Source organism: Vicugna pacos, chromosome 27 (assembly GCF_048564905.1).
Source record: "Vicugna pacos chromosome 27, VicPac4, whole genome shotgun sequence".
NCBI classification, from domain to species: Eukaryota; Metazoa; Chordata; class Mammalia; order Artiodactyla; family Camelidae; genus Vicugna; species Vicugna pacos.
Genome location: NC_133013.1, coordinates 9,284,483 through 9,310,343, shown reverse-complemented (window position 1 = coordinate 9,310,343; position 25,861 = coordinate 9,284,483). Strand labels below are relative to the sequence as shown.

Genomic DNA, 25,861 nt, shown 5'->3' with positions numbered 1-25,861 from the left:
TGCGCCCTACTCTGTGCCCCAAGCTTTTCACATATGAAGAAATCATCAAATTCTCACAAGAGCTGGGGCACAGGGGTTAAGGAGCATGGTCAAGGCTGCATAGCTCTGCTCCCTAAGTCCGTTCTGGGTGGCTGGGTGTCACTGCCCCTCCAAAAAGGGCGGTCCCCGAGATGACGGTGCGGCAGGGCTCTACCTGCCTCAAGGCTTAATCAGAGAACAGAATCCAGGCAACTGAATGGACCCAAATCAAGATGTGGGGACAGCTTTACGTTGGGCAGAATGAAGTGCAGAGCGAGGTGCAGAGTGAGGTGCAGATTGAGGGCTTCAGAGGACCCCACACTCGGGTTTGCCAGCACATCTGGGCAGGACAATACCACAGCCACGGCTGCCTCATTCCTCTGGTTCCTGGGATGGGGACGCGGGCTCCAGAATGTCAGGGCAAACCCAGACAGTGCTGGTTCTTGCGGAATCTGGGAACCAATAAAACAATGACTGGAAAGCAATGATCTGAGAGAGATTCTTGCTGTAATTTTTCCACAGAAATATACGATGTAGCAAGTTAAGTAAATTCTTGGAAACCTGGAAACCCCCCAAAACGGGTAGAAGCAGTTCTTAAAATTTTTTTTTTTACTATTTCATGAAAAAGAGAGAGATAGACAAAAAAACCACATTTCTTGGATTTCACTTTGTTCACACAAACTTTTTTTTTTTTTTAGGAAAAACTGGCACCGTTTAAGCTCAGCGTGAAACTGTCACTCCAGGAACTCTTTTAAAAGTTGCCTATAATTGTGTGGCTTGGAAAATTAATTTCTTTCCAGATGAAGAACAGGTCTTCTAAGTGAAAATTATTGCCGCCTCCGCCTCCCTCCCCCCCGGCCCCCGCCCCCGCCCCCCAGGAGGCAGATGGAACGACGGGCAGGGGCGGGGGAGCCTGTGGGACGCTCAGCCAAACAAAAGGGCTGCCTGTAACTTGCCTAAAATAGAAAATAAAAGTTAACACAGCTTCCCGCCCAGCAGGCCCCTCTCTGGAGCCCTCTGTGGAGCAACAGGTACCTCAGCAGGATGCTGCCCCCAGAGCCTCTCGGCAGAAGCTCCGGCCCCCCACCCCACCCCGCCCTGACCTCGGGTCTCCTTCCCACCTGGGAGAGCAGGTTCACCCATCAGCGTCCCCTCCGCACGGTAGTGGCTTTTGCTTTGTTCTGCTGAAGCAACTCAAATCACATTGTTTTGGTTCTTCTAAAAGAACTTTTTGGAGAATGATACATATTACATGAGCTTTATTTGGAGGAGGCCCTGGAGAGGTAAGGTGTCCTTCATCGTGGGACAAGGCTTGGCTTTTAAGTGTGAAGGACACGGGTTCGAATCCCAGCTTTGCCACTTGCTGTCCGCGTGACCTCCGCGTAAAATGGCGAGGACGAGTCCTAGCTTGCGGGTAGGGTGGGAGGGTCAGTGCGTGCTTAGCGCTTAGGAACCTCCGCCTCCATCCCGCTCTGGCCACTAGAAGGCAAGTGGCTCGCTCCACCTCCGCAGCACACCTGAGAGGCTGGCAGAGGGAGGGAGAAGGAGGGAGGGAGTGCGGGAGGGCTGGGGGAGGGGAGGAGGGGAAAGGAATCCTCCAAACTGGTACTAATTAATCCTCACCTAGTACCTTATTCAGGTCCCTAAAGGAATTTGCATCCCGGCCGCCCCGCTGACCGTAAACCTGAAGCCCGCATCCCCTGGTGCACTCGCAAAAGGGTTCACGTGAAATCCACACGGCAAAGTCACACCCTCAAACTGAAGCCTATTTTCCGATTTTGAAAGCTTGACTGTCACATAAAAAAAGGCTTTGTTTTCTTCTTTTCCCGCTCTTCCTCTTTCCTCTGGCGCCCCCTCCCCCTTTCCCCTCCCGGTCACCCCCCACCTCCCTCCCAGCGCGCACACAAAAGAGGACCCCGAGATCGAGGTACCGGAACCTGCGGGCTTGTTTACCACTTCGGGCAGCTCCGCGAGGCGCTGCCCGGTGCCGCCACCTACCGGCGGGCGTCGGCACTGCTCCCGGGTGCCGGCCAAAAACTGCCGGCCGATGACCCAACGCCGCAGGCATCTGAGGATAACCTTTCCCCTTTCTTTCCAAGACCAAATAAGGGGGCTCTTCCCTCTGCGTGCCGGGCCTGTGGCGGTTAGGCCAAGGGGCGTGGAAAGGAGGATCCGGGAACGAGGCTGACAGTCCGCAAAACAACCGACCACATTGTTCCCGTGGCGGCCGGCCTCCTCCCTCCTCCGGGCGGGCACGGCCCATGCCCAGGCGGGGCGCTCCCCGCCGCAGCGGGCACGGGGAGCCGGGCGGGCGAGTGGGCAGGGCCGCCGTGCGGGGGACCCCGAGCCCCATCGGCAGCACGGCCAAGCCCCCTGCCCCCCAAGAAGTGGAGGGCAGGGTACCCGCGGGCCCCGCCCCCTTGCCGCACTCCCTGAAGACTCTCTGGGGCCCCCGGGGCAGCAGAGCGGCGGGTCCCTGGGCCCCGGCGGGGCGGGGGGCGCAGACCGAGGGGAGCCAGTCCCGGCTGCCAGGCCTCGGAACCCTGGCATCACCCCCGAGGGAGGGAGGGAGGGGGGTTGACAGTGTTTGGTAACCACAGAAACCAAGATTTGACCTATATTTTTGAATATGGCCTCAACTCTAGTTTTCCTTCTAGAAATCAAAGGGAGAGAGTCTGACCTGACTTGCTGTTACTTTCCTCCCGCTTTGTATTCCACAATGCCACCCAGAAGGCTGGGCAAGTGGGGAGACCTCACTGGCTGGTTTGCCGGTGACTTGGGAGGGTCTCCAGTGCAGTGACTGTCCCCCTCTCAGCCTCCTACCAACCACAGGTCCTCCTGCCCAGCAGTGGAGGGGACATTTCTGGAGGGCAATTGGACGATGTTGATTAGGACTTTATATTTAACGTTTAACTATTTCATTCCAGTTGTAAGTTTTATCCTAAGTAGGTAATGGGGAACGACAGTTGGCCTTAATTGAGCATTTACTGTGTGCTGGAAACTGTTATGTACGTTTTACAAATAACTACTCACAACATCCCTCTGCAGCAGGTATTATAAATGCCCCTGTTTAATAGAGGAGGAACCTGCAGTCAGAGGATAGGTTTCCACTCAAGATCACCCAGCTGGTAGAGCCAGGATTTATGCTTGGACTGTGGGGCTCCTGAGTCTGTGCCCTTGACCGCAACACTAAATGTTTATCAATGGGGATTTGATGAATTTAGAGCACATCCGTAGAACGGAATACTCTCCAGCCACTTAAATAGTGATGTAGATCGGGGATAATTGGCATGGAAAAAAATGTCCATGACGTATTGTTGAGTGAAAACAGCTGGTTGCACAACAGCATGCATTACAGGATCACGCAGCTGTGCAGGAGGGCGCGGGGCCGTGCTGGCTGTGGTCACCCGTGGGTGGTGGGATTGCAGGTGGCTAATTTCACAGGTATGTTTTCTGGATGTTGCTGAACCCTTTCTGGAAATGAATGGATGTTATTTTCCAATAACAATGCTATTTTACTTTTTAAAAAGTGGATAAAGGAAATAACATTTCTTGATACATACACACGCGAGACCACTGTCAAGGCTGTTTCTCAAATCCCACTTTCTCCAGAAAGCCTTCCCTGAGCCTTCATGTTGGAAGTTGCAGCTCCTCACCCTTCTTACGAGTGAGCACTTGTGTGCAGTCAGATACTCAGCTGCGTGAGCACATACCTATGTCACCAGCTAAACTGAAAAGTCAGGGAGGGGGGTGCAGATTGTTGACATTTTTCAGTACATCCCTTAGTATCTTGCCCAGCAGTTTGTCCACTGCAGAGTTTGAATATTTATCAATAGATTGGTATGAACTCATGATGATGTGGCAAACCACAGAAGAGTTAATGGCATAATTAATTGTTAGATATCTGCCTCTTGGCACAGAGTAGGTGCTCCCTAAATGTTTGCTGTGTTGCCTGGGCCCAGGGCTGCTTTGCTCCAAGCACCACTTCCCTTTGGGAAATCAACATGAAAACTGCTTCTCCCTCTTTGGGGGCCTCCAGGTGATCACTGGTCTATATCATGCAGAATCCTCGGGAGGGGCAGGCTCTGGTTGACTTAGCAAGAACGGGTAGCTCTTGGAATTGATGGGCAGGTAGGAGAAGGAGTCTTGGAAACTGGGCAGGAACAAAAGAAGTCAGGCAGAAGGAAGAGTCCAAGGTCATGTCAGGGCTCGCCGGGCACTGCCCCCTGCTATGGCCAGAGGCCGCTGCCTAAGTGGATTCCGTCTTGTTCCTTTATCTTGGATCAATTATCCAAGGTTCAGAGCCTCAGATGGGATCAGTTGGCTTAGCCCAACTGATATGCCCAGCGGTGGGCTGGCAAATTGTTAACAATCTGCTCTCCAGTGGGAAAAGCTCTGATCTGTGGCAATTTGATGACTTCTATGGTGCAAACATTCCCACCATGACGGATTTTTATCTGACAACCATTTAACATCCAGCTCAAAAGTTTCCTGAGGACTTAAGAATCTTGGCTCCAATGGGCTGATGAATCTCACTCCAGCACATCCCTGCATGTTTCCCATTGACTAGGTTCCCATGGTGGGGAACCCCCTGGAAAGGAAGGCAGTGGGATGCTAGGCAGCCCAGAAGAAAAACATCAGATTCCATATTTCAGAGCAATCCAAGGGCCTAACCAATCCATAGGGTAGTCACCAGCAGATTTGAGAGTAATACCCAAAGGAGGGTGAATGATGGAATGTAAGAAGTTCGGAGGGTGGTTGTTTGGAGGCAGAGATGGGTGGTGGGAGAGATGTTTAGATCTGTTCCCTTCAGATCTCAGCTGGTGCCCCTGCTGTGCTTGGAATGACAGCTCTCTAAGAACAAAGACCCAGCTCTGAATTAGCCAATAAATGGCCATGAAGCAGTGAAACCTTCCCCAGGAGGGATATACCCCTTTACCAGGCCTCAAATCCAAGGGCAAGAATAATTACAATAAAGGCTGCTGTTGGTGGGCCCAGAGGCACTGTGCTGAACTCAGTCCCTTGTCAAGGTAGTTTTTCTACGGATGGATCACTGATAAACAATCCCACTGGACTTTGATCCCTTGTCCTCAACACTTCCTAAGCAGTCAGTCCACTGAGTCCCCTTTATGGCAAGGAACACAAGTCCAGCACTTCATGTGGTCCCTCGGACCCTTCCCTCCTGGCTGAGGAAGGGAGGAGGCAGCTCCGCTCTTCCTCTCTTGGGTGGGGTTGTCAGTACAATAGCTCAGTCTTCTCCAAAGAGATGCTCTTTACAAATCTTCTCTAATATCCAACAACTCGATCCTTCTAAACTCTCCCGGGAGCCTTGGTTTTGAGAGTCATGGGACTGGTTCTTTGCTCGCCACTTTGGAATGCAGCCTCTATGGGCCTCCGTGCCTCGGCTGGAAGTTCCAAGTTAGCATCCTGCAAGAATTTACCAACTGAGTGATGATTACAGGGGTCTTGGCCTCATGAGAATTTGCTAAATTGTACACTTAGGATTTCAGCATCTTACTCTATGTGAGTTTATAAAAATAAAGACCCAAAATGTTAGAAACCTTATATATTTACTACCACATGAGAGGTGGAAGGCACTGGTAGAAAGGGAAGCTGGTTGATTCTTGGAAAAATGGTGCATGAAATGTCCATCCTAATTTCAATCATGGTCTGGGATCTAAAGGGATTAGCCAAATTCTAGCCTGGTAGAGGGTGGGGAGTATGGGTTGGGGGATGATGGGTGCTGGTGTGAGTTTGGGAGTAGACCCCAAGGGCAGGGAACTGTGACATTGGCTTGTGGAGGTAAGACAAAACAAAGCCACCCTTTGACCCCGTCTTATCCTGTCTCATAGCCTAGCCATGTTCAGTCACGTCTTCCACACTGACCCCTTAAAGTCTTCCCATCAGTGCAGTAACAACTGTTAACGAGGCCCCCTCATTGAGGCTGTGCTCCACCCCCCACCCCCCACCTCTGCTTCCATCTCAGAGGACCCTAGAGGGGAAGGCCAGTCATCAACCATTAGCCACGACCTGGTCACGTCTTCTAACAGCCTTTCCTCTCTTGAAATCTGATCTGCATCAGTCAGTTTGGGATAGGTCCTGCTGTGGTAACAAACAGTCCCACATCTCAGTGGCATAAAACAGAGAGGATTTATTTCTCAATCATGCTCCATGCCCATTGTTGGGAGACTAGGGTCTCTTCCCTGAATCAACCTCATTCCAGGACACAGGTTGGCAGAGAAATCATTAGCCAGAATGTTGCCAGCTGCATGGTAGAGGGAAAAAGCTTGGCAAATGGAGCTTTGCTGGCTCTTAAATCTCCTGCCTGGAAGTGACACATATCATTTTCACTCACATTTTATTGGCCAAAACAAGTCACATAGCTAACTTCGTGTCACAGGGCAAGTTACATGGCTAACTCCAATCCCATCATTGCCCAGAAAAAGACCGGGAAGTACTTGATGGACAGCCTGAAGCACTGCCCCAGAGCCCTTCTCCGAGCCTGTCAGATACATTTGGAGGATAGCCATTGGGGCAAGCAGGGATGGGATGGAGCCCAGAAATATTTTGGGTCAAAAAGGAAGGGCCAAGGATGAAGTTATTCCTGTAAGATGGTGATGGCAGGGAGCAGTGAGGGTAGATCAGAGGAGAGGTTTAAGAGAAATGGCTTGAGGAAGTGGGTGGGAATGGAAGAATGAACGTGAATCCAAGACAGATAAGAGATGAATGAGGACATTCTCATTATCAGACTCTTAATTCTCTGGATTCCCAACAATGGGGCTTTCATTGTCAGTTTAGTGGATTCAGCCTGGAACCTCAGGGCAGGCTTCTGTGTGCTGAGAACTTGATAAACCTCCTGAGCGCAGGAAGGAAATATTGGCTTTTCTGTACCACTCCCTGTCCTGCCTGCTCCTACAGGTCTCCCTTCCAGACCAGCCCTGAGCCCTAGAAGAGCTTCTACCTGCCTTTCCCTTAGAAACAAGTCCTAATGCATCACTGAGATGCCTGTATGGGTCCCTTTACTTAAAATTATCACATTTCCAAATATTTAAAAGTAGAAAGACTAGGGCAGAGAATCCCCCTACACACATTCTGAAAAACCTTTTCTGCACCTCCACTGTTAATATAACAGGGCCACCAGGTTAAATCCTGCAGAAATCTGGTCTCGCCCAATCTGCACAGTAAGCTATGTTATTTTCCTATTTTACAGATGAGGAAACTGAGACTTAGAGACATACCACAGACACAGAGCTTGGCCACTCCCATCTGTGGCAGGGCTGCTGGAGCGGCTGTGGCCTCAGGGGTGAACGGAGCTCAAATGGGAGCCATGGTGGGGAACAAGGCACATCTTTCTTAGCAAAGGGCAAGGTGCTGCCTCTGCTGGTCTGCTTTGCTCTGAGCTGGGTTCTCAGATATCAGGGGCTAGAGGAGGAGGCAAAAATATGAGAAATCAGAAGTGTCTTTCTTCCCCAAGGATGCAGCACCAGGAAGTGGAAAAATGTGGGCCTGTGGATGATCACTCAGCTATTTACTCTTCAGTTCATTCATTCAATAGATATTTACTGAGTATTAACACTGTGCCAGATCTGGGAACGCCAGGATGAGCAAGCCAGCCTGGAGTCTTGCCTCACAGAGGAGAGTCCTGACTCTCCCGCTGGTTGACTAAGTGATCTCAAATGACTTAACTGGAGTCTCGGTTTCCTCACCTGTGAAACCGAGCATAGCAGTTTCTACAGAGTAAAACTCCATGTGGTTTAATGAGCTCATGCACACGGATGCCTGGGAACCGTTACTTCTTCCATGCCCATAGGCAGGGGTAACATTCAAAATATTGAATAATCCAGGAGGCACAGGCACCAGCCAGTCAGAGGGGACATCATCTGACTGATCAGAACTGGATTGGCCAGTGTGCTGGCCAGGGCATTGCTGTTTTTATAAGTGGATGTTTAGAGAGCTCTGGTAGCTGGAGCACCATGCTCTAATGAAGGATGGTTGCCCAGAGTTGGCTGGCCTCTTGACCCCTGCTGGCCCAGGCCCATTTCTGTGCTCTTGGTCACCAGGGGATGGCAAGCATGTGTGGACAGGCCCCACCCCTAACTCCCATGACCCTGGCCTTCTGATACACCCACTCTTGTAAGTGCAGGGCCAAGGATATTTGGAGAGTAACAAAAGAATATAGAAATAATCAGATCCTCATCTTGTGCTTAAAGCCCAAGTCTTTTGCTCCAGTGCGAGCCTGGAAGAGATGCTAGAATACCTTGACCCTCTCTCCTTGGGGGTAACAAGCCCTTGCCAGGACCAAAGTTCCCACAGAAGAAAGAGTCCATCCCAGTGCACCTGCTGGGAAGATGGAGGGATGAGCAAGAGCTTCCCTCAGCTGCTGCCGGGAGCCCACCTGAAATAAATTAATTTGTTCTGCACTAGTTACAGACATGTTACAAAGCTTCATCTCTTAAAGTGGCAGCAAATGTCTTTTAATATTAATGAGGATGATTCTGGGGGAAAAAATGTCTCTAGAAAGGTTTTTTTGTTCTTTCGGAACGTTAGGCTCTCCACACTTCATTACCCAGTAAAGCACCCCCCCACCCCATTTCCCATCTTCTGTGTGATTAAAAACCAATTTGTTCCCATGTTTGTGTGTGGCTATGTGTTTAGATCACAAGCGAAAAATTAGACAAAGGTTGGAATTGGAATTGAGGTCGGATTGGGAAGGAAAAAAAAATATCTGCCATCTCTGTTTGGAGAAACCCACATGGAAAGATAAATTGCAGTGAGCAAAACTGACAGCAGTGTGAAGTATTCATGCATCACCGTGAAGTGTTTTAAATCACGTTTCTCAAAATCATTTCCCTCATTCTGCTACCAGAAAAGAGAGACCTTCACGTACAGGATCACAGGGTGGAGGGCAGCAGGGGTAAACCATCTCTCCCCCTGAGAAGCTCACCAGGTTCTGGAAATGCTAATGAGTTATGTGACACACGACTTTCTGAAGGTGCTATTATTACACCTACGTTACAGATAAGAGACTGAATCATCAAAAAAAAAATGTTCAGTGATCTGCCTGGTGTCAACTTAGAAGTCACTGGTAATGGTTTTGAAGGATGCCGCTGCTTTACTGTGCCTGATGTGAAATCACGGTCACGTCAGGCCAAGGGTGACAGACAAGTGATGGGGCAGGGTGACTTCCTAAACTCTTGGAATTTCTCCATCATGTGGGAGAGCAGAAAGGGAGTGGGGAGCCCACAGCCCGGGAACTGTACACACCTGCTGTCGGCTGAACACTGATGGGGCTGGGGAGGGAGGGGGGCACAGACAGATTCCAAATGGACAAAAGGACAGCAGGCAGCATGGCTTTAGGGCTGCAGTGGGGGGTCACCCCCTCAAAGTTGCCTCAAAACCCTTCATCTTCCAAATAGTGGCCCTGAGCAGGGTATGGCACTGGTGGAGATACAGGGCAGGTTCACGCCGCCCCATCTCCGCTCAGCCCCCATGCAGAGGCCAGGAGCCCAGACAAGCTGCTCCTCCCAAAGGCTGCTGACTCTGCATTGACCATGTTCACATTGGTTTGAGCTCAGACTGAGACGGGGACCAAAGTCTGCGTAACTTTGAGACATTGGTGGATCCTGGAAACATAGCCATTTCAAAAAAATGGGAGTGATTTTATGTTTGCGGGAGGTAGAGGCACATCTTTGGGAAAGTGCTGCCTAGATTCCACACAAGCCATTTTAAAAAGCACTTAAAACATTTAGTGATGTGAATGTTTGACCCATGCAAGAGGGGGGGTCTTGCAAACAGCAGATGCAAATCACTGACTGCATCTAACTTTTTAACATGATGTATTTGCCCCAAAAAAGCATTTTAAAAAGAAATGCGTTCACATTTAAAAAATCTGAATCTCCTACTTAAAAAGACAACCCTGGGGAATGGGGGTAGGGGGTGTGGCTCAGTGGTAGAGGGCGTGCTTAGCGTGCATGAGGTCCTGGGTTCCATCCCCAGTACCTCCATTAAAAAAAAAAAAAGATTTGAATCCAGACTTGTTTAAATAAAAATCTTGTGTTTAAAAAAAAAAACTAATAATGAGCCTTAAATAAAAAAGAGAAAGAGAACTCTGAAAATCTAGATCACTGCACCCGCATGAGGATGGCTCCAGCTGCTCCTTTGGATGGGGCACGGCCTCTTCCCTACTCCTCACCTACATTAGCCACAGCCCCTCAGCTTGGGAGCTGAGCACCAGCTGTCACCTGTCACTTCGTTTGCACCATTGGTTTTGTTATAGTGGACTTGAGTTTTTCTTGGTACCCAGGCCCCACCAAACATGAAAAATAATAATAATAATAATAAAAAAAAGAGCTAAACACACTGATGCCACTCGCTGGCTCCTTGGAGACATTTGAGTTTGCCTCCCTTGATACAGAGGATTGCCCCTCCTGGAGGCCAGATGCCAGCGAGGTTTCCTTTGGATAATATTTTTCCTAAGGAGGGATGTGGGCCACCTGCGGCGTCCAACTGTTGCTTGTTTTTTTAAGAAATATTAATATTAAAGCTAATATTTATTGAGCACTTACTCTGTGCCTGGCGATTTCCCAAGCTCTTTACATGAATTAACTTATATAACCCTCTCAAGAATATGCAGTAAATACGAGTCTCACTATTTTATAGACAGAAAAGCAGAGGCAGAAAGAGCTTGAACAACTTGCCCCATGTCTCGGAGCCAGGAGGCAGCAGAGCCAGGATTCAAATGCAACGCAGCGAGCCCCAGAGACCACAACTGTGTAGCTGGCCTGTGTGTGCTGGGTGGGTCTTCCCTGGGGCAGTTTTCACAGGTTTATCCACCAGGGTTGGCTAGACCCTGTTCTAGTAGGAACCCTGAAATCTCAGTAGCTTAAAACAACAAAGGTTTCTTTCTTGCTTATGTTACATGATTACTAAGGGTCAGCTGATGTCTCACAGTCATCCCAGACAGACAGAGCTGTTCCTGTCTGGAACATCGCCAGTTGCCAGGGCGATGAGAGGGGAAAGAGCGCAGCAGCTGTGCCCCAGCTCGCAAAGGCTTCCTCTAGGAAGTGGACTTTATCACTTCTGCTCACATCTCATTGGTCAAAGCAAGCCCATCTCCTAGGGACCTGGGGAGGGCAATCCTCGTGCAGAGACAGGAACTGGTGAGCAGTCTACACAACAGGGGATGGAGCCAGTCTGCAGGAGGGACATTCGTGAGCCTCAGGGAGTAAGCGGAGTTGTCTGGGGTCCCACAGGACAAAGGGTGGCGCAGAGTTAAGAAGGGGGCCTTTCCCCCACCATCCTGCTCCTGTTCCCTAGGCGGGACTGATGGATTCAGGAACCTTGGGACTCCCATCTATCAGGAATATTGGCGTAGACAGAAGCATACTCCTCGACTCAGGGCCTTTGCATATGCTATTCCCTCTGCCTGGATCTGTCTCCCCACCGTACCCCCTTCAAACCTACCCAGTTCCTATTCATCCTTCGTGTCTCAACAATATGCTCAATTTCTCTGAGAAGCCGTCCTCATACCCATGACTGGATGAGACCCTCCTGTCCTTCTTCTTCATGGCACCTCAGGGTTTGACTTGTCAGCATTTATTAAAGGTTATCGGTGTGCGTTGATTTGTGTGATAATGTGCCTTGTGCTTGTCTTCCCTAGAAGCCTGGAAGCTTCATGAGGGCTGGCTCCAAGCCTCGTTTCACCTTTGTACCCCCAGTGCCTGGCACAGGACCAAGTTCACTGCCGAGTCTAATACCCACTGAACACGTGTGACTGGGACATGCACTGATGACTACAGTTGGTACATGGGACTGTGGGTCAATGTGAGGCTTCCCTTTGAGGACTCTAAGAAATAATTGAGGGAGGATTTCCAGGGGTTCCAGTAGCTGAGGCGGAGTCAAGACAGGAAAGAGTACACAGAGAGGTAAGCACTGTCTTAGGGGTTCCCCAGAAGCACAGTGTGAGCCAAAGATCAGAAGCAAGTAGGGCACGGGAGAGGTGATCCCAGGGGAACCTAGGAGGGGAGTGGGGAAGTGAAGCAAGGATGGGAGGAGACGGTGGGTTATCAAGTTGCCTCTGTGTGCCATTTAAGCACAGTCCCCTGGACCTCTCTGGGAGAGGTGAAACATGCAATACGGAGTTATCCCAACCAGGGGTGGGGAGCTGGGGTATCTATACACCAACCCCAGTTGATCATTGATGAGAGTTGCTCCCAGGGCCTGCTGAGTGGACAGCAAACTGGCTCTTGCAGCAAAAAAAAAAAAAAAAAAAAAAACCCAAAAACCTCAGACAGAAATGCAGATGCCAGCAGTTCGGAAAAACAGGGGATATGGGCAGGTCACAGGCAGCATCCACTTCACTAAGAACGAGCAATTTCACCTTTGTGGCATCTTCCCTGATGACAACAGCTTAAGCTCTGACTCCAGGGTCCTCAAAACCTGTTTCAGATTTCCTGGCCCCTGGGAGTGGGCTTGGACGTCCTTGCCATAGTTTCAGGATAGTCCTGTGCAAAATTTGTTTATGGTTTGGCCATATCACTACTTCATTATTCATCATTTCATTTAATAGACCCTCAAATGTTTATTGGGTCTCTTCTGCTTGGCAGGCCCTGAGCTAGGCCCTGGGGTACAAAATCAGATAAAACACTGTTTCTGCTCTGAGGTACTTTACAAAGCACTATTTCAGCAATTGGAGAGGTGCTAATACCAAACAAGATAGTATGTTAAATAGGTTTGGAAAGCTTTACAAAGTATCACCTCTTCTTAGATAATCGCAAAGCCCATTAACATATTAAAGGCTTTGAGAAGGACTGCAGAAAAGAAATCTGTTTAGCTATGTTACCCAGGATTTTACAAACTTATTTGACCTTGGGACTCTTTGATACCTAACTGCCTGTACTAACAGTTTCTAATTTCCGTCCCAAGGAACTAGAAGTCCATAGAACACACTCTGAGAAAGCTATTGGATTTCCATCCAATTCATTGAAGGCCTGGATAGAAAAAAGGCTGAGAAAGGGGAAATTCACTCTCTTGGTCTCATGGTCTTCAAGCTGAGGCATTGATCTTCTCCTACCTTTGGACTTGGACTTGGACTTGGATTGGAATATAAACCATCAGTTCTCCTGGGCCTCCAGCTGGCTGACCACAGATCTTGGGACTTCTCAGCTTCTATAGTGTGGAGAAATTTATTATAAGGAATTGCCAATTTTTTTTAAAATAAATCATATGTATATGATACCCTGTTGGTTCTGCTTTCTCTGGAGAACCTGGACTAGCATAGATTTAGGTACAGGTTTTTGGTAGGATGGTCTACAGGGCCTCACAGTTTATAATCTTCTTTGTGAGTGAATAGCAATGGAAGAAATCTCAAGGCCTTCACATTAATTCCTTGCTCTGGGATATAGTTTCCATCTCACTCCTTGTTGAGTTGGAGTTCTTTGTTCTAGGAAACATGTAAAATTGTGCGTTTACAAAGAACATTATTTATAAATTCCAATGGGAAAAAGTCCAAATAGTGGAAACACTGATACTGTAATTACACTTAGTTTTGAGCCTAATTTTCTTGCAACTATTTCCTTAAATTGTTTCTTGACTTTGCCCATAATCACGATGAGTTAAGCTCTTAACAGGAAATCAGCATATGGCTCTTTAATGAATCAACAGTGCATGACCAAGAAGTGTGCAGGTTGGTGTTTATTTTGAGATCAAAGGAAAAAAATTAAGCTCAGAAATACCTGTTTTCTGGAAAAAATCAGACTCATGTGTGTTAGGGGGATGGGAATCATCTTAATTGAACAACTTTCTTCTGACTGTCCAATTTACTTCCACCACCAATCTAAATCTAGAAGCAAGGTTTAAATATTGCCCTCCTGGCTACTTACAACACAGTCAATTATGTACTTTTCATTAGGAGTTTCCAAAGAGCGTCATCCAATTTTACCCTTGCAGCCAAACAACAGAGAGTGTGGCCTTTCCGCAAAGAACGACTTTCTGTAATTCATGTCCAAGAAAAGACACAGAAACAAGAAGAAACTAAGGAGTGTGTCTCTCTGACTTGAGGGAAAGTCAGGCTTGAAAGGTGATGAGAATTTCTTCCCAGAACTTTGCAAAGATGTACGTTAACTGCATAATACGGTGTGAGGCCAAAGCCTGGCAGAATACCTGGTCAGAGATCTGGTCCCTGCAATCTCTCCATGCTTCCTGGATTACTCCTACTTTGCCTCCCAAAGAGTCCTGCAGAAACCTGGTCACTGAATTAGTGTCATGTGGACAAGACTCCATCTAGCGGTTAACAGGACAATTGCAAAATAGCTTCACAGATCCCGTGGCAAACTTTTTCGAAACAGGGCTTCAGACCTAAGCTATCGATGCCAGTGGTTCTCAGACTTTGCTACACATTAAAAATCACCCTGGGAGCTTGTAAAACTCTGATGCACAGGCTACATCCCACATCAATTAAATCGGAATCTCAGGGAATGGGGCCCAGGCGTCAGCATTTTTTTAAATTCCCCAGATGATTCCAATGAGAATCAGTGATCCTTACAACAGAAAGAATGCACTAAAACGTAGGAAAACTGCCTGCAGTTATTTCATATCACACATCTCACTAAAAATATTTCATCTATAGAGGCTTCTTTTTTCCTTCTTTTTCTTTAAAATTGGACCATGTTTTAAAATGGGATCAACTTGTGGAACTCCAGAAAGGTTAAAAACACAAACACGGACCAGAGGCTTGGGTTCCAATCCCAGCTTCAGCGCACACCTACTGTGTGAACTTTTGGTGCCACATCAATAAACCAGGATTGATGGGAGCACAGCCTCATTGGTCCTGATGTTTTCATGAGTAAATAAATACCTGTGAATCACTTAGAACTGACCCTACTGCACAATAAATGTTATTTAAATGTATAGTATTATGAGTCTATTTGCAGCAACATGGATGGACCTGGAGATTGTCATTCTAAGTGATGTAAGCCAGAAAGAGAAAGAAAAACACCATATGATACCACTCATATGTGGAATCTTAAAAAATAAAAAAAAGACACAAATGAATGTGTTTACAAAACAGAAACAGACTCACAGACATAGAAAAAAAACTTATGGTTACCAAGGGGAAAAGGGGTGGGAAGGGATAAATTAGGAGTTCATTTGAGATTTGCAGAGATTAACTACTACACATAAAATAGACATACAACAAGTTTCTTCTGTATAGCATAGGAAACTGTATTCAGTATCTTGTAGTAACCTATAATGAAAAAGAATATAAAACGAATATATGTATGTATATGTATAACTGAAACATTATGCTGTACACCAGAAATTGGCACAACATTGTAAACTGCCTATACTTCAGTTAAAAAAGGGTCTATAACATTACAACTTGCTTTTTCAACTTAAATATGGTCTGGACATCCCAAACACTCCATACAACAGATCTAACTTATTCTTCAATAACTGCAAGAGGCCATCTGTGAACATATGTCCTTTGAAGTTTTACATCCACCAAATGCATTTGCTGGGTTAAAGGGGTGTGTGTGTGTATACATATATTTTTTTTAACTGATGCTACCAACCAGGTTCTTTTACCCTTCCACTAGCATTGTATAAGATGGTCTGTTTCCTCTAAATCTTCATAAGCACTGAATGAGCTTTTGAAGACTTTAAATTCTTGCCAATATGATTGGTAAAAAAAAAAAAACTACTATCACATTGATATTAGTTGTAGTCCCTTGTCTAGTAGAGTCTGGAGCGCTTTTGAAAGGTTTGTTTATCATTTTTATTTTCTCTTCCATGTATTGCCAATCATATCCTTTGCTCATGTTTCTATTGGGTTGAGTTTTTTTTTTTAATCAGTTGCAATAGCTCCTTATGTATTAGGGATATTAACTCATCAGTCAAAAAAGTTGCGAATACTTTTCCCAATTTGTTTTTGCATTTTAATTTTTTATAGTCAAACTTGTTTATCTTTTCCCTCATGGATTCTAGAATCCCTGTATTGCATAAGTATCTCTCCTCTCCTCTGTCTTGAAGCTATGCAAATTTTCTCCTAAATTTATCCCATTATTTTTTGTTTTATGTTTGTTTCAAGTTTTAATCCATTCATAATGATTTTATTCATGGTTGGAGGCATTTTCTTTGCAGATCAATAACCAATTAGGCCAAAAGCATTAATTAAATAAACTATCTTCTCTCCATGAAACAAAAATGCTCTTTATTTTGGAGTAGATTTGAGTATACTTAGATTTTTTTCAACTTTCTGGATTTCTGATCTGTAAGCTTATTTGTGAGCCAAACAAATAAAAAACTATACAGTTTTGAAAAAATTGTTACATTTGTATTTTGCAAAGTAGTATCTGTTAAGGCAATTCTATCTTAATATTCTTTTTTTGAAATTAAAGATTTTTGTTGTCAATTCTAAAACATTTAGAACTTCTTTAATATAAATGCTAAAATGCTTTTGTACAGCTCTAGGAAAACACCATTGATATTCTGATTAGAATTAATTGAAGGTGAATATCTATTTGAAAACCATTGACACTTTAATGATGATTAATTCTTCCCACCCAAGGACATGCTGTGCCTCATCATTTGTTCAACTATTGTTTTTATGCCTTTAACAAAATGTTATGGCTTTCTTCAGGGAGGTCTCACAATTTTTTGGCAAATTTTTATAATGAAATAAGGTAAAACCCATAAAGCATTTAGCCCAAACTCCAGCATATAGGAATTATTTAAGATGTCAGCTATTGTTGCTGTTGTTATTTTTATTATTATCTTCATTCTTATTAAACAAAATTATAGGGGGGTGGTATAGCTCAAGTGATAGAGCACATGTTTAGCATGCATGAGGTCCTGGGTTCAATCCTCAGTACCTCCTCTAAAAATCAATAAACCTAATTACCTCCCCCAATATCCTGCCAAAATAAAAAAAAAATTAAACAATATAATATAAATAAATAAATATTAAAATAAATAAATATATAAATAAAATTATAGAAAAGACAAGGCTTTAAATTCCTTACTTAGGAACTCATATGGATCCTCAGTCTCTCTAAAAATGTCAGTTTTCTCCAAAATTGACCTATAGACTCAATGTAATCTCAGTATAAATTCCAGAGTGTGTGTGTGTGTGTAAATTCACAAGTTGATTGTAAAATGTATACAGTGATATAACCTGCCAAAAATAACCAAGATAATCTTGAAGAAAAAGAAAATAAGAGGACCTGCACTGCAGCATCATCAAGACTTGTTATAAAGCTCAGTCATTAAGAGAGTGTGGCATTGGAGGGGGATCAGACAAACGACCAATGGAACAGAATACAGAGTGTTGAAGTACACACACATGCTCCATTTGTGACAAGGGCGATACGTTGGTCATCCAAGCAATGGGAAAGGATGATCTTTTCAATAAATAGTGCTGGGTCAGTTGGAAATCAATATGGGCAAAATTTATGTTGATCTCTATAAACACGACACAAAAAATCAATTCAAGATGAGTTGTAGATCTAAACGTGAAAGGTAAAACAACAAAACATAAGAAAGATTAATAGGATAGTACCTTCATGATCTTGGGATAAGCAAAGATTTCTTATACAGGATACAAAAACATAAAACCTAAAGAAAAGATTGATAAATTGGCTTATATTAAGAATAAGAACTTCTGTTCATCAAAGGACACTGTTGGTTCAAAATAAGAAACTCAATCAATATAATATTAATAAAATAAAAAATAAAACAACATGATCATCTCAATAGATGCAGGAAAAAATTTGAAAAAGTTCAGAACCTTTTATGATAAAAAGACTAAATAAACTAGAAAAAATAAAGGGGGGGGACTTCCTCAATCTGATAAAGGACATCTATGAAAACCTCACAGCTAACACTATGCTTTCTACATTAGTAGAAAGACCCACCAGTAAAATGGTGAAAGAACTAAGATTCTGTTAAGATCAAGAACAAACCAAGGATGCCTACTCTCACCACTTCTATTTAACATTGTTCTGGAGGTTCTAGCCAGGGCAATTAGGCAAGATAGTGAAATAAAAGGCACCCAGACTGGAAAAGAAGAAGTAAAACTATCTCTTTTGCAGATGACATGATCTGGTACATAGAAAATCTTAAGAAATCCACACCAAAGAAACCTCCTAGAGATAATAAATGAGTCCAGCAAGGTTGCAGGATATAAGATCAATGTATAAAATTCAGTGTATTTCTATATGCTAGCAACGAATAACCTAGAAATGAAATTAAGAAAACAATTCCACTTACAATAGCACCACAGGGAGTAACATGCTTGGGACTAAATTTAACAAAAGAGATGCAAGGTTTGTACACTGAAAACTAAAAAATGCCATTGAAAGAGACTAAAGAAGACCTAAATAAATAGAAAGACATCCCATGTTCATGGATTGGAATACTTAATGTTGTTAGGATGGGAATGCTCCTCAAATTGACAAATTCAACACAACCTTTACCAAAATCTTAGCTATTTTTTTGCAGCAACTGATAAGCTGATCAAAAATTGATATAGAAATGCAAGGGACCCAGAATAGCATGAACAATCTTAAAAAGGAAGAACAAAGTTGGAAGATGAACATTTCTTAATTTCAAAACTAACTACAAGGCTACAGCATTCAAGACACTGTGGTATTCCATAAGGATGGCCATTTAGATCAATGGAATAGAAAGAGTCCAGAAATAAATCCTTATATTTTTGGTCAATTATTTTGACAAGGATGCCAAAATAATTCAATGGGGGAAAGAATAGTTTTTTCAACAAATAGTCCTGGGACAACTGTGTATCCACATGCAAAGGAATGAAATTGGACCCCTACCGCACACCGTACCCCAAAATTCACTCAAAATGGATGGTAGACTAAAGCTAAAATGACAAAACTCTTAGGAGGAAATATAGGTCCACATTTTTATGATGTTGGATTAGGCAGTGTTTTCCTAGATATGACATCAAAACACAAGCAACTAAAGAAAGAAACAGAAAAATTAAGCTTCATTAAAATTGTAAAAAACTGTGCTTCAGAGGATGCTATGAAGAAAGTGAGAAGACAACCTGCAGAATGGGAGAAAATGTCTGCAAATCATACATGTGATAACAGACTTGTGTCCAGAATACATAAATAACTCTTACAACTCAACAATGAAAAATAAAAATGGGCAAAGGATTTGAATTAACATTTCTCGAAGGAGGTATGCAAATGGCCAACAAGCACATGAAAAGATGATAAACATCATAAGTCATTAGGAATATGCAAATCAAAACCACAAAGTAATGCTACTTCACATTCTCTAAGAGGGCATAGCCAAAAAGACAGACAATAAGCAAGTGTTGGCAAGGATGTGGAGAAATTGGAACCCCCTGTACTGTGCTAATGGAAATGTAAAACGGTTACACTGTTTTTGAGAAGTTTGGCCGTTCCTCCAAAAGTTAAGCATAGAGTTATCATATAAACTTAGCAATTCCACTCTTATTTTTAAATTCCAGAGAAATGAAAACATTTGTTCACACAAAAACTTGTACATGAATGTTCATAGCAGCAGTATTCATAACATGCAAAAAGTGGAAACAACTCAAATTGTCCATCAGCTGATTAATTGATAAGCAAAATTTGTTATACCCATACAATGGAATAGTATTTAGCCATAGAAAGGAATGGAATATTGACATATGTTACAACATCAATGAACCTTGGAAACGTTACGCTAAGTGATAGAAGCCAGACACAAAAGAACATATATTGTATGATTCTTTCTCTACAAAGTGTTCAGAATAAGCAAATCTATAGAGATAAAAAGTAGAGTAGTGGTTGGCAAGCACAGGAGGAGAGAAGGCAAAGTGAAAGCTAGTGGGAGAGGGGCTTCTTTATTGGGATGATGAAAATGTTCTGGAATTAGATAGTGGTGATGGATGTACAAACTTGTCAGTATACTAACAACCACTGAGATGTACACTTTAAGTAGGTGTAGTTTATGTATGGTATGGGAAGGTGAATTATATCTCAATTTTGAAAAGACACCATTTAAGAAAAAGAAAAGGCAAGGCTCAGAGCAGGAGAAGAGATTTGCAGTACATATAACCAGAGAGGTATAACCACAGATACAAGAGAGGACTTGTATCTGGAACATGTAAGAAACAAATCGGTGAGCAAAAGACACACAACCCTACAGAAAAATGGGCAGAAGATGTGAACAGACATGCCCCCAAAGAGTAGCTAATATGAAAAAATGCTCAACCTCATCAGTAATCAGGACAATGTAACATCCTAACACTACTCTCAATCCTAACCCTAAACCCTAACTCATTATAGTGGCTACAGTTTAAAATCCTGAAAAAAACTCCTGGGACATTACCTTTTCCATCATCCCCAAAGGGAACCACAGCTCTGACTTCTAATCCCACAGCTTAGTTTTGTTTGCTTCTGATTGTATTTTCTTTTGAGTCTGGCTTCTTTCACTCAACATATGTTTGTGAAATTAATCCATGCTGCTGCAGGTACCAACAGGTCATTCATTTTGGTTGCTGTGTTGTAGAACATTGTATGAATAGAGCACAATTTACTTACTCATTATTTCTGTTGCTAAGCATTTGGGTTGTTTCCAGTTCTTGGCTGTTGTGTTGAATAAAAGGAGTCAGATACATAAGAATGCGTACGGTACCATGTGATTCTATTATAATGGCTACACCAGTCTACGGCTTTAATGGGAGGGGTAGTGCCTGAGAGCGGGATGAGGGAGGCTCTGGCTACTGGCTAGCTTTTATTCCATGAGCTTGATACTGGAACCAGGTGTGTTTACTTTGTGATAATGGGAAGATTTGTGCTCTTCCACACTTCAATCAAAACCTACTTCAGAAACTCAAAACTTACTTAGGACCAAATTGAGCTATAGCTATCTTTTGCTATCCACAAGCTACTAAAGCCACTTTATGAAGACAGGGAAGCTGAAACTACCCCAGAATGAGGCCAGCCCCAGTCTTGGGTATTTATAGGCTTGAGTTTTCCTGCTAGGCTGCCATGCCTTTTGGTTTAGTTCCTGGACATCCTATGTTTTCTTGTTTCACCAGCTGTGTACAGTACTTCTTTGGATCTTCACCACATCCTCAAAGTTGGTGGTGGTGGCTTTTCCACCCTTAACTATAAGTACTAGGGGGTGATAGTATGAATGACAGTAGAATGCAATCATTCTTTTCTGGACTTCCTTTTCTGTAAGTAAATTATTAGCAATGATGGATAATTGGGTGAAATCATTATAAGAAAAGTATTTTTAATTGCTTCCAATTCTATTATATGACATGAAGATATCTGTTCTAAGGTAAATTCCTAGATTAATCAGAATGGAAAGGCACATGCCAATATTTTTTTCAATCATCCCTGAAGAATGGTACAGGTGGAGCATCTCAGAAGAGCTAATGGTTTTACACATGGTCTTTCCTCTAGCTGCATCTTTATTTGGCTTCCAGGAGTATTACTTACACATCACATATTTTCATTATTTAGAATGTATCTGATTTTTATCTCACTGTTTTATAAGTGTGTTTCTAAATTCAATGTCTTTCAGAAGAGAAGATTACTGCCTGGAAATGGGTATTTAGTTGATATTTAAAATATCAACTAGATTGGTATTTCATAAGACAAAAACTCTAATTAGAAAAGATACATGCATCTCAATGTTTATAACAGCACTATTTACAATAGTCAAGACATGGAAGCAACCTAAGTGTCCATCAGCAGAAGAATGGATAAAGATGTGGTATATATATATACAATGGGATACTACTCAGCCGTAAAAAAGAATGAAATATTGACATCTGCAGCAACATGGATGGACCTGGAGATTATCATACTAAGTGAAGCAAATCAGACAGAGAAAGACAAATATCACTTATCTTTTATAAGTGGAATCTAAAAAAAATGACACAAATGAAATTATTTACAAAACAGAAAAAGACTCACAGACACAGAAAATACACTTATGGTTACCAAAGGGGAAAGGGAGGAGGGGGAGGGATAAATGAGGAGTTTGAGATTAACAGATACACATCACTATATATAAAATAGACAAACAACAAGGTCCTACTGTATAGCACAAGGAACTATATTCAATATCTTGTAAAAACTTATAATGGAAAAGAATCTAAAAAAAGAAAAAAATATATAAATCTGAATCACTTTGTTGAACACCTGAAACTAAAACAATATTGTAAATCAACTATAGTTCAGTTTAAAAAATTGCCATTTCATAATACAACCAAAGCTCACTTATCTGTAGTTAGAGTGTACATTTAAAAAATTATCCTACAATATTTTTAATCCCCAAGTGACTCCAGTTGCTCAAAGCCACCTTGCATCTCTCCTCACCAGCTCATCTTCCCCATTTATGTCTGTAGAGATCCCTGACCACCTATGTAGGGAGTGGCTCCCTCACCACCCCCATCATGACACCAAGCAGAGGACTCTCATACATTCTGTCAGGCTAGCAGTGCCGACCTCAGGAATTCGAAGCCACCTTGGACCGCCTAATGTCCAATCACCAAGCATCTGGGATGGACAGACCCCTAAGTTTAGCAACGTTGGCTCTCTCTTCTCCTTCTAGAAAACTCCCCACATGTCTGAATAGCTGGACCTTTTGCTTTAGGTCTCCACATTTCAGTTTTTCATTCCCTCTCACTTCTGGGATTTGACATTTTCAGAAAAATTCATCTTCATGCTGTGTGTAAACATAAGGGGGAGAAATTGCTCTTTAATACACTAAAAAATTGCACAAGTTCCTTTATCTCCCGGAATTTCATTCCCTAGTATTTCCATTTTGATTTGCTTTTCTGTTATTTATTCCCCAAGCATTTCTTTATTCCATTAACAAGGGAAAAACTCATATAGAAAAGCAAAATGTGTTCAGCTGTGTGTGGTCTATGGATTTGAATTTGAAAGGGATCTGTTGAGAGGAGCTAAGAATCTGCTTGGGTGATCTTGGTGAAGCAGCCAGACTTGCTTGAATCTGTAGTAAGTTTGCAGCAGCCAAGCCAAAGCACCCTTGGGTCTTGAGTGCCCTGAAAGACTTGACCAGCTGGCTAGGGATCCCATCAGCTCCTCCCTCTGGCTTCTGACCTCTTATATTTGGTCCAACCTTCTTCTTTATCTGGTAGCAACCCCAAAAGTTCCAAAAATTCCCATCCAATTAAGACCATTTCGATCTTTTTGATCAAATAATTGTATGGTCGAATTAATAAGTTCAAGATGGGGGTTCTCTGTCAATATTACTTAAATAAGAAAGTATTGCAATAACATCCCACTTGATGAAGCAGATGCTTTCGGAGGAACACACTTTCAACCTCCCAGGGTCATCTCCTGCCCATCTACGCCTCTTTTCCTAATTTTGTTTTCCCATTCTCTTATGTCCTTTCCGTAAACCTTTCAGTAAAATATTTTGATGATCTCCTCAGAGAGGCACCAAATCTAGGGCTACATTAGTGAGTAAAACAGACCTCTCCATGTGCTTTACCAGTTTCAGGCATTCTCCTTCCCTCTTGGCCACTTTTTACAATCTTCCCAAACTCATTACTGCACTGGTTATCGACCCAGATTCCTGAAGTCATCAGCTGTTTGTTTTTGTTTGGGGAGCTACCTGGGCTCATGCCCACAGCCAGAGGAGACACAGGCCTCCTTTGCATACCTTCCACACTCTTAATTTTCTTCCCATTCCCCTGTTTGTCATAGGACTGTTCTCATTTTAACAGAAAATCGCTTCTTGTCACTTACCATCCTGTCAAGTCTTCTCTTACACCAGGCTGACGTGGCAGCCCCACTGCCCAGCTGTCTCTCCCCAGCTACTTTTCCGGAGGTGACTTAGCAGGCTGCACTGTCCCTTCTTGTCACTGTCTGCCTTGTCTTAGGTACTCCCCTCCCCTGGGATTTCTGTGGGCTCTTAGCCGCCTAGGAATATACATGCGAGTGTTACCAGGGCTCGCGACAAATTTCTCAAGATGAAGCTGGAGCGAAACAAAGCAAGTCTGTATCTCATTCTTATTCACCACTGAAGAAATGCAAATGTTGTGAAAGTGCAGAACATTTGCATTATTCCAATCACCTAATTTATCTGTATTTCCACCTTCATTTGTGAAATAAAGGGTTCAGTGAAGCAAAATCAACAAAGCTTTGGGAACGCTTACAAACACAAATAAAATAAATAGTGTTACTCCAAAATATATTTTGACACATTTTGTATTCTCTCTCTATGGATTCTGACTGGAGGTGGGAGGGGGAAGATCAACAATTGTTATAAATCAGGTTTTTCCTGAATGCGACAAATACATTGCAGGGAGTGTAGGCTGAGAGGATTTTCGAGCCAGAACCGGTCTGTATTAGTTATCTATGTCTGCATGACAGAGGCTTCAAATAAACAAATATTTATTATCTCAGGGTTTCCAGGTCGGGAACTGGGAGCGGCTGGGCAGGATGATTCTGGCTCAGGGTTGCTCATAAGGTGGCCATCGAGCTGTTGGCCAGGCTACAGTGATGTCAAGGACTGGCTGAGATTGGCACAGCCACTTCCAAGCTCACCTACGCGGCTGTTTCTTGAGGGCTTTTGGCCGGAGACTGGAGTTCCTCACTGCTAGCTTCTCCAAAGGACTGCACATGACTGGCGTCTGACCTCCCCCAGGGTGGCTGATCCAAAAGAGAAAAAGGGTGACAAAGAAGTGTTGACTGAAATAAAATCACACAACGTGAGAGTTGTGGGTTAAGTTTTATTTGGGGCAAAAATGACGACTATAGCCCGGGAGACAGCATCCCAGATAGCTCTGAGAAACTGTTCCAAAGATGCAGGGGGAAAACTCAGTATTATATATGATTTCAGTGGACGCGGGTTATGTGATGTCAAACACACATTTAGGCAGAGGCTGCTGCTAGTCACAAGAAGCAGATGTCACCGTTAATGACTTTAGTGCTTTTCTACATATGAGGAGATGCAAGAATTGGGGTCATAAAAACTTCTCCTGAAAATATGTAACTATCTGGAGGCCTGTTCTGCCAGTTTTCCCAGAGCACAGAGCACCTCGTTCCTGATCTCCACCCTGAACTCCTCTCAGGGAGGGTTGGAAGTCCGCAGCTGCAGTGGCTGGTGATTTAGTCCAAGCAGAGTTGGATGCAAGTGCCAACCTGATCCAGTCCTTGTAGAGGCAGGTGGCAAGTGCCAATATTTAGTTAGCAGAAGAAAGCCACAGCGTCTTTTATAACACAAACTCAAGTACCGTTTGGACTCTCCCAGGTACAACCAGGGAGGGAGTGACAGGAGGCTGGAACACTGGGGCCATTTAGGAGGTTGGCTACCACAGAAGCTTCGAGATAACACAGTCCGATTCCCTCAGTTATGGCCAAGGAAGCTGCGACCCAGAGAGGTGAAGTGAGTTGGCTAAGATCCTACCACCGGTTAAAGCCCAAACCAGAATTGACCCTGGGCTTTCCATATTTTAGGACATTTCAATTTAGCAGCTACTGATTTTACTTTTGGTGCTTACCAAAAGCGAGACTGGGCTGGGCAGCATGGCGATTTCAGGGTGAAGAATACTGCCATGGTCCCTGTCCAGAAGTTCACGGGAGCGGTGAGGAGTGGGGTACACTGAAACTTCCCAGGAGAATGGAGCACATTTGCTCAGAGAATTACAACTGATGACCACTGAGTGTTCAAAAGAGGGCCTGATTTCCACAGGCACCATTAGAAGACTTTGTGAATACGGAGACATTTGAGTTGGGCCCTGAAGTAGATTTTTGCCAACATGATGAACATGATTTGACCCTGATATCTCCAAGTCTAACTCTTTGAGGTTCAAACACAA

At 43.8% G+C, this 25,861-nt stretch overlaps 1 long non-coding RNA gene across 1 annotated transcript; it reads right to left on the bottom strand.

The window, feature by feature from the left end:
- On the bottom strand, positions 1 to 23,921 carry LOC140689838 (uncharacterized). Its single transcript, XR_012064974.1, has 3 exons — positions 23,787 to 23,921; positions 13,091 to 13,185; positions 1 to 470 (listed from the first exon to the last, which is right to left on the bottom strand). It is a non-coding gene; the product is annotated as an uncharacterized lncRNA (long non-coding RNA).
- Between the last annotated feature and the right edge of the window lie 1,940 nt (positions 23,922 to 25,861).